The sequence below is a fragment of the Hemiscyllium ocellatum genome, chromosome 35 (genome assembly GCF_020745735.1).
Source record: "Hemiscyllium ocellatum isolate sHemOce1 chromosome 35, sHemOce1.pat.X.cur, whole genome shotgun sequence".
In the NCBI taxonomy this organism is placed as follows: Eukaryota; Metazoa; Chordata; class Chondrichthyes; order Orectolobiformes; family Hemiscylliidae; genus Hemiscyllium; species Hemiscyllium ocellatum.
Genome location: NC_083435.1, coordinates 8,681,832 through 8,695,719, shown reverse-complemented (window position 1 = coordinate 8,695,719; position 13,888 = coordinate 8,681,832). Strand labels below are relative to the sequence as shown.

The 13,888-nt window shown below is 46.0% G+C and overlaps 1 long non-coding RNA gene across 1 annotated transcript in view; it reads left to right on the top strand.

Moving 5' to 3' along the window:
* Nucleotides 1-2,345: 2,345 nt before the first annotated feature.
* LOC132832505 (uncharacterized) overlaps nt 2,346-13,888 on the top strand; it is an 89,432-nt gene continuing 77,889 nt past the window's right edge. Inside the window, exons 1-2 of the long non-coding RNA XR_009646958.1 lie at nt 2,346-2,436; nt 4,078-4,241. This is a non-coding gene — a long non-coding RNA (uncharacterized LOC132832505). The remainder of the gene's footprint in view (nt 2,437-4,077; nt 4,242-13,888) is intronic.

The window sequence follows — 13,888 nt, the reverse complement described above, 5'->3', positions numbered from 1 at the left end:
GAGGAAACCGGAGCACCCGGAGGAAACCCACGCAGACACGGGGAGAATGTGCAAACTCCACACAGTCAGTCGCCTGAGTCGGGAATTGAACCCAGGTCCCTGGCGCTGTGAGGCAGCAGTGCTAACCACTGTGCCACCGTGCCTCCCTCTGTTAGACTACAACCTGGCGTTGTGTGATTTTTTTTAACTTTAAGATCTGGTTGTCTTCATCAGAATTCATTCACCCTATCTGTGTTCCCTCTTCAATTCCCTCTCTCCATTCCATTCCCCTCTCTCTAACAACTACATTTCCCCCCTCCCTCTCTCTCCCCCTACATTTCCCTCTCACCCTACATTCCCCACCTTTCTCTCTCCATTCCCTCTCTTTCCTACTCCCACCCATCCATTCCTCCCTCTCTCTCTCCCGCACCTTTTCCCACTCCATTCCCCTGTCTTCCCACTCTCCCTCTATTCCCTCTCTTCCCCCTCACATTCCTAGCGGGGACTGATGTCAGCAGTGATGGAGTTGGGTTAGGATCAGCGTTGGACCTGGTATCATTGGGGTGTTACGAGGTTGGCCCAGTATGACTCCTGGTGGAGGGGAGATAGCACCAAACTCTGGTGTCCCTCAAGGGACGTGAGCTGAATGTTTTGTGCTGGTGGAGCCCAGCTCCAGGCCCATGATTGAGCACTTAATAAGAAGGAATATAAAGTTTAACTTATTTCTTTATTTTCTGCCTTTATATTTAATGTATTGGTTTATTTTCTATGTTTTAAGATGGCACAGGAGCATGGGGCAGCACTATATAACACTTTTCACTGTATTTGAAACTAAGTACACATGACAATAAATAATCAAATTGAATTCCCACTTCCTGCCCCCCCATTCCCTTTTCCCCGTCCCCAATGTCCCTCACATTCCCTCTCCCTGCCCTTCACATTCCCCAATCCCTCACATTCCCCCTCTCCCTGCCCCTCACATTCCCCACTCCCTCACATTCCCTGCCCTTTGTCCCTCATATCCCCCTCTCCCTGCCCCTCACATTCCCCATCTCCCTGTCCCTCCCATTCCTCTCTCCCTCACATTCCCCCTCTCCGTGCCCCTCACATTCCCTCTCCCTGTCCCTCACATTCCCCTCTCTCTCTCTCACATTCCCCTCTCCCTCAAATTCCCATCTCTCTCACATTCCCATCTCTCTCTCTCACATTCCCCTCTCCCTCACATTCCCATCTCCCTGCCCCTCACATTCCCCTCTCCCTGCCCCTCACAATCCCCCTCTCCCTGTCACACACATTCCCCTCTCCCTGCCCCTCACATTCCCTCTCTCCCTGTCCCACACATTCCCCTCTCCCTGCCCCTCACAATCCCTCTCTCCCTGTCCCACACATTCCCCTCTCCCTGTCCCACACATTCCCCTCTCCCTGCCCCTCACAATCCCTCTCTCCCTGTCCCACACATTCCCCTCTCCCTGCCCCTCACATTCCCTCTCTCCCTGTCCCACACATTCCCCTCTCCCTGCCCCTCACAATCCCTCTCTCCCTGTCCCACACATTCCCCTCTCCCTGCCCCTCACATTCCCCTCTCCCTGCCCCTCACATTCCCTCTCTCCCTGTCCCACACATTCCCCCTCTCCCTGCCCCTCACATTATCCTATCCCTGTTGCTCACATTCCCCTTTCCCTCTCTCTCACATTCCCCTCCCCCTCTCCCTCACATTCCCCTCCCCCTCTCCCTCACATTCCCCTCCCCCCTCTCCCTCACATTCCCCTCCCCCCTCTCCCTCACATTCCCCTCCCCCCTCTCCCTCACATTCCCCTCCCCCCTCTCCCTCACATTCCCCTCCCCCCTCTCCCTCACATTCCCCTCCCCCTCTCCCTCACATTCCCCTCCCCCTCCCCCTCTCCCTCACATTCCCCTCCCCCTCTCCCTCACATTCCCCTCCCCCTCTCCCTCACATTCCCCTTCTCCCTCACCCTCACATTCCCCCTCCTCCTGTCCCTCACATTCCCCTCTCCCAGTCCCTCTCTCTCACATTCCCCTTCTCCCTCACATACCTCCCTCCATGCCCCTCACCCTCCCCCCATCTTTCTATTTCACATTGCCACTTTCTCCCTGCATTCTCCCACAGACATTCCCTCTCTCTCTCTCTCACACACACACACACATATTCCCTTTTTCAATCCGGAGTGATTGAAAAGGATTCGTTTATCGCACAAGTGTCAGAGCTGCAGTGCATCCTCCCACCACTCGCTGCGCTGTGTCTAGAGGACGCACTCACCCATTAAAACGCACAGGGCTGCAACGCGTCCACCCACCACTGGGTTCGCTGTGTCTGGAGGACGCACTCACTCATTTAAAAACACGTGGGGCTGCAATGTGTCCTCCCAGCGCCAAATGCGCTGAGCCTGAAGGATTACCTTGTCTCTGGTCTTTCTACTGAACTTTAAGGTCATTATGGTGGGTAATATAAGGAATATTTTGAGGGAGGTGAATTGTGAATTTGATCCAGATGTATGAGTGACCTCGGTGAATGTATGTTGGTGATATTGTTAAAAATCACACAATACCAGTTTATAGTCCAACAGGTTTAATTGGAAGTACTTGTGTAACCAGATGTTGTGTGATTTTTAACTTTGTCCACCCTAGTCCAACAGCACCTCCATCTCATCAGTGATATTGTTCACAGTTTTCTCTCTGCAGATGTTGTTCCCTCACTGCTCTAAATCTGCTGTTACCCAGAAAAAAACTTGCATCCTTTCATCTTTTCAAACTGCAGCCCATTCTCAAACCTCCCCTCTCCAAAGCTCTTTCAACATGTGTTGCTTTCCAAATCGTAGAAGGAAGCTCAGCATCAGGTGAAGACAGAGGGTCTGTGTGATGGGATATAGTGAGGACTGCAAATGCTGGAAAGTCAGAATCGATAAAGTGTGGCACTGGTTAGACAGCATCTGGGAAACAAGAGAGTTGATGTGTTGGGCATAACCCTTCATCAGGAGTGATGGGTCAGGTTGGGCATATCTCATTAGTTAGAGATGTCTGATGTGGAGAGAGGAATCAGTTGCTTAATCACAGGAGTCAGTCTTTTGATAACAGAGTAAAACTTCAAAATAAGCGTCACTGGACCTGAAATGTTAACTTTGCTTACTCTCCCTGCTGTTGCCCTGCTGAGTTTCTCTGTTTTTGTCAACCCCACTAGTTACAGCCTGCCAATGTAAGAATGACCCTTTTATTCCTTCTTTTCTGCTTGTGTTTGTTCACCAATCATTAATCCATGTCAGTCACAGCACTCGACTGCCCAGTGGCTTCCTCCAAGCTACTTCTCAGGGTAACAGGCCTGACTCAAAGCCAGCTCCCTTAGACATGAAAATTGGGTCCAGTGGTCTCTGGTTTGTTGGATGTTTCTCGAACATTGTGGCAATTCAGCTGCATACCTGAAGACATATTTACTGCATTGTCTTTTAAGGCTTTCTACCCGCCTTTCTGAAGAGCCTGGGCTTGGATTTTATAGTTTTGCCCAGGGCTGTGGCTGACAGTTGAATTTGAGATGTGCAGACGGAACGAGTGCTTTGCGTCTAAGTTCCCAGGGTAAACATAAAACCTTCAATCAGCCACACTGAAGTACTACTTCCCTTAGCTTCTAGCACTTCCTGTCCAGTGAGTTTCTTCAAATAAGTTTAGAAAAGAAGAGGAGAAATTTAAATATTTTAATTGAATTAACATTTCTTAAGAGTCTTTTTGTTATGAACACTTTAAGGATAAAACTGATTTTTCACCAGTATGACCTGAGCTCCTAATCAATTCACAACCGAATTTATATTCCGGCCAAGTGCCTTTCCATGGTCCTCATGGAACCTGGGAAGATGGAAGTGCTGGGCTTTGGAAAGAAAGTTGCCACTTTCCAACCGGTCGTTTTCCAGTGCTCCTGCTGGAAAAATGGGTTGTAACAGCCATGTGCAAGAAAGAAAGAATCTTTAAACCATCTCACAGTGAAATAGCAGATCAGCTGCTTTATGGAATAGTGTTTAACTGAGGAATCCTCCTTTAACAAAGGAGGAGGTGAAATGGGAGAAAATCATGTTTGGTTTTCCTGTTTTACAGAAACGCCTATACTTGAGATTACAGAGAGGATAGGTACCGCAAATAGATCCTGACCATAACCCAAAGAACAACGACACCAGTTATGAGAAGCTATCTGATCCTTCATCGTACTGGTCAACACAGAGAAGGTGGGACAGTGAAAGTATCATCTGGAAATTGGTCAGGTCAGGGATGCTTTGATATATAATCAGAATTTAAACTGTCATTGATATTGATCTTTCCATCAGAACCAACCTTTCAAAGGTTCAGCTGTGGGCAATCAGTGAGACTAGGAAATGTGTGTATCCTCTAAGTGTGGTGACAGCTTCAATCGTTCGTCAGGCCTCATGAACTAACTCATTCCTACAGGTGAGAGACTGTTCAAGTGAGGATATTGTGCTGCAGGCTAGCATTTCCTAATTTGCATGGTGAATGTTGTAATGAACTGTCAACGCAGATGATTAAATGGAAGCAAAACTAATCAAATGTAAGGTATATCTTCAAGATATCTTTGTGATATCTTCAAGCCTCCTTAGACACCAGAGGTTTCACACCGGTGAAACCCTGCAGGTGTGAAGTACGTGGGGTGGTTTTCTTCCAATGCGCAGATCTCCTGAAGTGCAAGAGAATCCACTCTGGGTAGAAACCATTCACATGAGAGGTGTGTGAGGAATTATTTTGAAAGTCATCGACTCTCTGCATAAATCAGCATCCTCAAACGGGAGAAACCATTCCCATGTAAGATGTGTGATAAATCATTTTTGGATTCATCAGCCCACTGTAAACATCAACATGTTCAAATAAGGAAAAATCTGTTCAGGTGTACGGTTTGTGACAAGTCGTTCTCACAAGTACATTGCCTTCATGTAAAGGAGAAACCACTCACTCATGAGGGTGTATCGAATCTCCGCATCCAGCAGTGCATTCAGACTGAAGAGAAAATACTTCTACACTATACAGATCATATGTGAATTCATTGCAATTTTTCTTGTACCAACATGTAAAAATGTGGCAAAATATGAACATACAGAAAACCATGCACATGTGAGATGTGCAACAAAACGTTATTGAACGCATTCTCCCTTCGTGAACATAAACATATTTACCCAATTGAGAAGGTATTGACTTATGTCTTCATGTAAGGGAGAAACCACTCGCTTGTGAGGTGTTTGACACATCCTTCTCCAGGCCATGGAAATTTTATAATGTAGTCACAAAGAGGAGAAACGGGGTTGGAGTGAGGACAAATCATTCTGCCTGTTAGCAAACCTCCATGTACATCGACACATTCACATGGAGGAGAAGCCATCCATGTCTGAGGTGAATGATAAACCTTTCAAACAGTTATCAAGCTGTTTTGTTCATCAGATGATTCACGTGAGAAATCTTCAGGTGTAAGAATTGTTGTACGGCTCTCAACCAGTACTTTGATCGTCAAACATGCCAGAGAATCCACACCCTTTTATGTGTGAAGTGTGTGATAAAGTATTCACATGCTCAAAACCTTTTGTGGGCCAGCATTTTCAGGCAGCCCTTCAACTGTAAGGTTTATGCCAAAAGGTTTCCTGATACCTTTAACCCAATGAGACACCAGAGGATTTATGACAGGAAAAACTCTTCAGGTGTGATGTTTTAGGTGTTCCATCCATTTCAAGCCATTCAGGTAGGAAGGGTATGATAGCAGTCAATGTATCTCTGAAACCATCAACGCACACCAACTCTGCTGGCACAGGTTCTGTAATGAAAACATCATACAGTGGTCAGACTTCTAGGATCATCAGTGAATCTACACAGTAGAAAAACTTTCCCGAAGGGGCATTTACCACGATTATTTCATCAACTCCTCCTCCTTTAGCATATGTCAGAATCTCTTCACTTCTTTCCATTGTACTGAGTGGTGTCCATGGCGTGTACTCTCCAGGACTCATTTAGAGGGAGCTGTTGTTCCAAAGCACAGTCTGTCTCAGCAGTGTTTGTCTTGAATCTCTCCAATCAACTCAGAAAGGTCAATTTAACATTTGACCAGATCATCAAATACAACTAATGGAAGACATCAATGTGCACAGATGCCTGTCATAGAGATGTACAACACGGAAACGAGACCCTTCGGTTCAACCCGTCCATGCTGACTAGACATCCCAACTCAATCTAGTCCCACCTGCCAGTGCCCGACCCATATCCCTCCAAACCCTTTCTGTTCATATACCCATCCAAATGCCTTTTAAATGTTGCATTGTATTAGCCTCCACCACTTCCTCTGGCAGCTCATTCCATACACGTACCACCCTCTGTGTGAAAAAGTTGTCCCTTATACCTTTCCCCTCTCACCTAAACCTCTAGTTCTGGACTCCCCAAACCTAGGGAAAAGACTTTGTTTATTTATCCTATCCATTGCCCCTCGTAATTTTGTATACCTCTATAAGGTCACCCCTCAGCCTCTGACACGCCAGGGAAAACAGCCCCAGCCTGTTCAGCCTCTCCCTATAGCTCAAATTCTCCAACCCTGGCAACATCCTTGTCAATCTTTTCTGAACCCTTTCAAGTTTCACAACATCTTTTCGATAGGAAGGAGACCAGTATTGCACGCAATATTCCAACAGTGGTCTAACCAATGTCCTGTACAGCCGCAACTTGACCTCCCAACTCCTGTACTCAATACTCTGACCAATAAAGGAAAGTATACCAAATGCCTTCTTCACTATCCTATCTACCTGCCACTCCACTTTCAAGGAGCTGTGAACCTGCACTCCAAGGTCTCTTTGTTCAGCAACACTGCCAAGGACCTTACCATTAAGTGAATAAGCCTTACTAAGATTTGCTTTCCCAAATTGCAGCACCTCACATTTATCTGAATTAAACTCCATCTGCCACTTTTCAGCCCATTGGCCCATTTGTTCAAGATCCCGTTGTAATCAAGGTAACCTTCTTCGCTGTCCACTCACCTCCAATTGTGTAAACTCAGCATCCTTTCAGTGCACCATCAAGTACAAGTCACTCACTGACTCTTGCTATGGCCAATAATATGGTCAGATCTCGCTGGTTAGAAAAGCTTCACTTGCTGGTTTACCAGACAGCACCCAGGGGAGGTGCAATTCCTGGGGTTGTAATGGATGTACTCCAGTTAACCAGAACATCTTTGGTCAACGGAGGGGGGAGAATCAACCAGGCGTCCTGTTCCTCATCAGTGAGCCCAATCTGGAAGGCAGGATGTGCCTCAGCCCTGACAGTCCTCATTCTCTCTCAACATTCACGACCTTGGTCACCACTCAATTAGAGAGCGCTAAAGGCCAGGCAATGTCCACAGTCTGTACTCCAGGTCAATACCTTGAGTATATTGGAGGGAATGTTGAGAGGACAAGAGTTCCAATTTATAGAGTGATTTAACACTTTAAAACATCTCAAAATGTTTCAGAGTGATGCAACTAGACAAAAATTAACACCAAGATAAAAAAGGATGTATTTGCAGGAGATGTTCAAAAATGTTGTTAAAGAAGTTTACGGGCGGCACGGTGGCACAGTGGTTAGCACTGCTGCCTCACAGCACCAGAGACCCGGGTTCAATTCCCGACTCAGGCGACTGACTGTGTGGAGTTTGCACATTCTCCCCGTGTCTGCGTGGGTTTCCTCCGGGTGCTCCGGTTTCCTCCCACAATCCAAAGATGTGCGGGTCAGGTGGATTCGCCTTGCTAAATTGCCCGTAGTGTTAGATAAGGGGTAAATGTAGAGGAATGGGTGGGTTGCGCTTCGGCGGGTCAGTGTGGACTTGTTGGGCCGAAGGGCCTGTTTCCACACTGTAAGTAATCTAATCTAAGTGGGATTCCGAGAAGTTTAAGGAAGGAATTGTAAAACATGGAGCCCAAATGACATTGGTGAAGAGATTTGCAAGATTGCAGTGATCTTGGAGGGAGATGGGACCTGAATTGTCAGAATTAGGGAAAGGAAATGATGCTTGAGTTTTTTCTTGACTCACTGAGGTGTGAGCTGAAAATGTGTTGCTGGAAAAGCGCAGCAGGTCAGGCAGCACCCAAGGAACAGGAAATTCGACGTTTCGGGCATAAGCCCTTCATCAGGAATCCTAATAAATGAGGAAAGTGTGTCCAGTAGGCTAAGATAAAAGGTAGGGAGGAAGGACTTGGGGGAGGGGCGATGGAGATGTGATAGGTGGAAGGAGGTCAAGGTGAGGGTGATAGGCTGGAGTGGGGTGGGGGCGGAGAGGTCAGGAAGAAGATTGCAGGTTAGGAAGGCGGTGCTGAGTTCGAGGGATTCGACTGAGACAAGGTGGGGGAGGGGAAATGAGGAAACTGGAGAAATCTGAGTTCATCCCTTGTGGTTGGAGGGTTCCCAGGCGGAAGATGAGGCACTCTTCCTCCAACCGTTGTGTTGTTATGGTCTGGCGATGGAGGAGTCCAAGGACCTGCATGTCCTTGGTGGAGTGGGAGGGGGAGTTAAAGTGTTGAGCCACGGGGTAGTTGGGTTGGTTGGTCCGGGCGTCCCAGAGGTGTTCTCTGAAACGTTCCGCAAGTAGGTGGCCTGTCTCCCCAATATAGAGGAGGCCACATCGGGTACAGCGGATGCAATAGATGATGTGTGTGGAGGTGCAGGTGAATTTGTGGCGGATATGGAAGGATCCCTTGGGGCCTTGGAGAGAAGTAAGGGAGGAGGTGTGGGCGCAAGTTTTGCATTTTTTGCAGTTGCAGGGGAAGGTGCCGGGAGTGGAGGTTGGGTTGATGGGGGGTGTGGACCTGATGAGGGAGTCACGGAGGGAGTGGTCTTTTCGGAATGCTGATAGGGGAGGGGAGGGAAATATATCCCTGGTGGTGGGGTCCGTTTGGAGGTGGCGGAAATGACGGGGGATGATACGCTGTATATGGTGCTTGGTGGGGTGGTAGGTGAGAACCAGTGGGGTTCTGTCCTGGTGGCGGTTGGAGGGGCGGGGCTCAAGGGCGGAGGAACGGGAAGTGGAGGAGATGCAGTGGAGGGCATCGTCAATCACGTCTGGGGGGAATCTGTGGTCCTTGAAGAAGGAGGCCATCTGGGCTGTACGGTATTGGAACTGGTCCTCCTGGGAGCAGATGCGGCAGAGACGAAGGAATTTGGAATATGGGATGGCGTTTTTACAGGGGGCAGGGTGGGAGGAGGTGTAGTCTAGGTAGCTGTGGGAGTCATTCGGTTTATAGTAGATGTCTGTGTTGATTCGGTCACCCGACATAGAAATGGAACGGTCTAGGAAGGGGAGGGCGGAGTCTGAGACGGTCCAGGTCTGAGGTGTGCACTGGAAATTCTTCTCAGGATCATCACAAATGTGAAAAGTTTAGTTAAACTGCCCAAAGTCTCCAAATTACCTGACAGATGAACTTAAGTTAAAAGACAACACTCAGCAGTTTCTATAATTTTCAAGAAGCTGTTTACAAACAAATTGTCTTTAATCAATGGTATTTAAGAAATACAGATTGCTAATTTATAATTCAACAATTTCAGTTTTATCACCTAGTAATGTCCCCCTTCACAAATAAACATGGAGATTCACACAAACAGATAAAATGGGAATATGAAGGTCTTACGCTTGCCTCACAGTGAGTTTAAGTCTTATACCTCACCAAGCAGCTGCAAGATGACTCTTAATAATAACAAACAATCGTATTTATTAACACAGTTCTTATTATAACAACAAAATACTCAACAATCTAACAATTTACACTATAAATCTAATCAAATACCTTGTGCTTTAATTTAACTCTGGGTGATCACATACTACCACACTAGATCTTGGCTTTGATCCATGTGGTGATGATTGTCTGACCTTCTGCTGGTCTCAGGGGTGTCTTCTCTCCACGGTGGTTGGTCTCGAATTACTGTCCCTGAGGGTGGTGTTGCGGCGATTCTTATACTTCAAAGTCTTTGTGCCCTTTTGCGAGGGTCTTCAATGTCTACCAATTGATCGATCAGGGCTCAATCACCCTGATCAATCAGATCCAACCAGTCATTGATATATCACTGACAGGGTGGTCCTTAGGTATCCATTCCTGGGGGTGTTGGGGACTCATAGGTCAGGTAGCCCTTTCCAAATAAGGATGTGAGGTATCCCTTCTTATGGTAAACAACTCAATGTTTCCAGTTGTCCTGGGGATGGCATTCAGGTCACTTCCATTCAATTCCAGTTCAAGTGTATATTGTGTTGTCTGCAGCTGCTGAATCAATTGTCTACTGTCTGTCTGTAGCTGCAGCCTGTCTGGATTCTGTGGCTTGTTTATTTCAGAGTCTTTGAGTGCAGTCACTTTAGCCCAAGACTTGCCTCAATTTCCCAGCTTGCCTCAATTACTATTCTTTTTTTTATAAGTCCATCATTTTGAGTGGCCCGTGTGGCCGCAGTACCTGTTCTTGATCCTGTATGTGAAACGTAATGGATCACGTGATCACTTACTAATTTCCGTGTGGTGACTGTACGATCATCCAGACTCGAGCAAAGCACAACATACACTCAAACAACTAAACTCTTACAGATAGCAGTACATTGGAACATCACACCAAATTATGATCAAGCAAACATCATCAAACTATCTCTAAGTGGAATATCAAAATTCAGACTAAATGGCTAATCAAGAAAACATGATAGATTAGACTAAGTAAAAATTTACAGAGTCAAACAAACATTATAAACCTGAGCGAACAGTGATCAAACAAGTGTTGCTGTGTACAAATGAACCAATAATTTCACTTGAAGGTCGTTCCTGATGATGTTACCTAGCCAGGTAATGAAACGTCTGGATATCAAACCTACAGCTCAGCGAGCAAACCTACACCTGAGCTACAAACCTTCACAAACCTTGCAAGAACTAATAATCCGGAGAACATACAATCATAGATAGAATCATCGATCTTTTTATATAAACAATAAGATAAACAAATATTTCCTAGGCTAGACAAATATTTACAATGTCGCCATAGCTTTTAATAAACTGTGGAGACCATTATTTGAGTGTGGTCTCTAGTTTCAGTCTTTGTGATGGTTCTGTTTTCCACTGGGCAGATTTGACAGTGAGGATGGTGAGGTATACCAGGGTAACAGGGTTAACAACAGACAGATGTGACACAAAACAGACCCAGGGATGGATTTGTGTGTTGGAGCCCAGTCCCAGAAATTCTCCCACCAAATTGTAACTTTTTTTAAATTTGTTTTTTGCTTAAGGTTCTGTGGGCTGTGGCCAATTGAGACAGAACAAACTTCCCCTCTATGAGTTTCCCAGGGTATCGCAGCCCAAGTTCCGAACCACTTGCTAAGCCCCCTATCTCGAAGCACTCATTGTTTGAGAATCCCCACCTATCACTCATGATTTTTATGCTCAGGTAACAATCATCTGACCTCCCATTTGTTTTCCAGTATATTATCAGCTGATTGTTGCATCTGAATATTATACTTTTATTGAGTATATACTTTTGTCCAGTGGGCAAAACCATAATATCCTGGGTACATATATCCTGGTCTGTCCGGTGTTTCTTGTGTGTTTCCGGTAATGATTATGATCCCAATGAAGTAGATCTTGATTATGTTGCACGTGGTCATGGGAAGAGAGCAAGATTGTCTCTGTTGTTATTCTTGTCTAGCATCTAAACATTTTCAAACTAATGTAATGCATATGCCCTAACTGTCCCCCACTTAGAACATAGAACATTACCATGCAGTACAGGCCCTTCAGCCCTCGATGTTGTGCCGACTTGTGAAACCAATCTGAAGTCCATCTCACCTACACTATTCCGTTCTCATTCATATGCCTATCCAATGACCACTTTGATGTCCTTAAAGTTGGCAGTCTACTACTGCTGCAGGCAATGCTTTTTTTTAAGGGAATGGGAATCCCATTTGGAATGTTAGTTTGGGTTTAGTAGCCTGGCAGGCTCCAACCTCAGTTTCTCGTGGTAAGAGTTTGTAGTTTTAAATTACCTGAAGTGGAGTGGTCAGAAAAAACTGAAATGAGATTGTCATTATGACCAAAGAATGAAATGTGAAGACAAAGTGGTCGTTGTGACCTACGAAGGAAACATGAAGACAACGATGAGACAGTGGAAGTGAGCATGACTAAAATCTGATACAGAGATATATCCAATTGATAATACACGGAAACCGAACAATTGTAACCTGGTTAATCCCATCAGTGCATACAGGAATAAGAGTTGGTCCCACTGGGGCGATAGAGACATTGAAATGTGTGTGAGGTTGGACCATCAGAAAGAGTGACTCCTCATCTTGGGTGGCTGTCATGAGCTGTTTCATCATCTGGATTAATGAGTTAGTGCATTTGATAAATAGGCACCCAACAGAAACTCATCAGTTTGTCATGAATCCTCTGTCGCTGGAGGCTTAGCAATATTGCATACTCCTAGGGGTTCCCATGTCTGTGCCCTGCATTTCCTCTCGTGGTGAAGCTCTAAGTGTTGGAGAGTCCTATTTGATGGTCTGGTTCAGTCTGCTTTTACTTGGCCCATACTAGCCTTTTAGTATTGTCACGTATCCATGTTGTGGATATGCTATCCGGGATCTGAGTTTTCCATGAGTTTGGGTATTTCAATGTCCTTGTTTATCAGGGAGTTATTGGAGAGTTCTATCTAACATGTTGGGAATGTGTAACACATCCATGTCTGTCACTAGCGAGTTGTTCCAATCTGTTAAGTCATTTACATCATCTGGGGTGCCTTGGGCGAGGAAGCTGCAGTCAGTGGTAGTGATGGGAGTGTATAAATTTTGTCAGCGATGTGGTCTGACTGCGAGGATGTGTAATGAGTTGTCCTTGGTATATGGACTAATCTTGGTCTTATCCCTTGCTCTAGGGTAGTGTCATCCACTGTTCATATCTTAAGGTGGTGAGAGTGGCTTTGTTGAGTGCCATAGGCTGGAATTGATTTATGTAGTACTGGCGGTTTTTCCTGCGGTGAGAGTCATAGAGATGTACGAAAACAGACACTTCGGTCCAACTCATCCATGCTGACCAGGTATTTTAACCTAATCTAGTCCCATTTGCCAGCACTTGGCCCATGTCCCTCTAACCCTTCCTATTCATACACCCATCCAAGTTCCTTTTAAATGTTGCAATTGTGTCAGCCTCCACCTCTTTCTCTGGCAGCTTGTACCATACATGCACCGTCCATTGTGTGAAAATGTTGTCCCTTAGGTCCCTTTTAAATTTTTCCCCTCTATTAGAACCTTGTATACTCAAGGACCTGAGTATTTGGGGAAGAGAAAGGAACAAGGATTGTTTATCCCCCATTGGCTGTTTGACAGGGTTGACTTTACTGTCAAAGTAAGCCTTACTTCATTTTCTTTTTGGTCCCTAATCTGACAGCTGCTGCTAACTGATTAGATTAGAATACTTACAGTGTGGAAACAGGCCTTTCTGCCCAACAAGTCCACACTGACCTGCCAAAGCGCAACCCACCCAGACCCATTCCCCTACATTTACCCCTTCACCTAACACAATGGGCAATTTAGCATGGCCAATTCACCTAACCTGCTCATTTTTGCTGTACATTTTTGGATTGTGGGAGGAAACCGAAGCACCCGGAGGAAACCAACGCAGACACAGGCAGAATGTGCAAACTCCACACAGAGAGTCGGCCTGAGGTGGGAATTGAACCCGTGTCTCTGGCGCTGTGAGGCAGCAGTGCTAACCACTGTGCCATCATGCCGCCCCTAAGAGTGGCCTTGATATTCTTGGTGAGGTGCTGCGCTACTATTTCGTGGTTGAGGACAGTAAGGGCAGGTTCTGTGAGGCGGAGGCCAAACAGGTAATTGATTCCTTTCATTGGTCGGCCTGTCGTCAGGTTATGGGGTGTATACAAT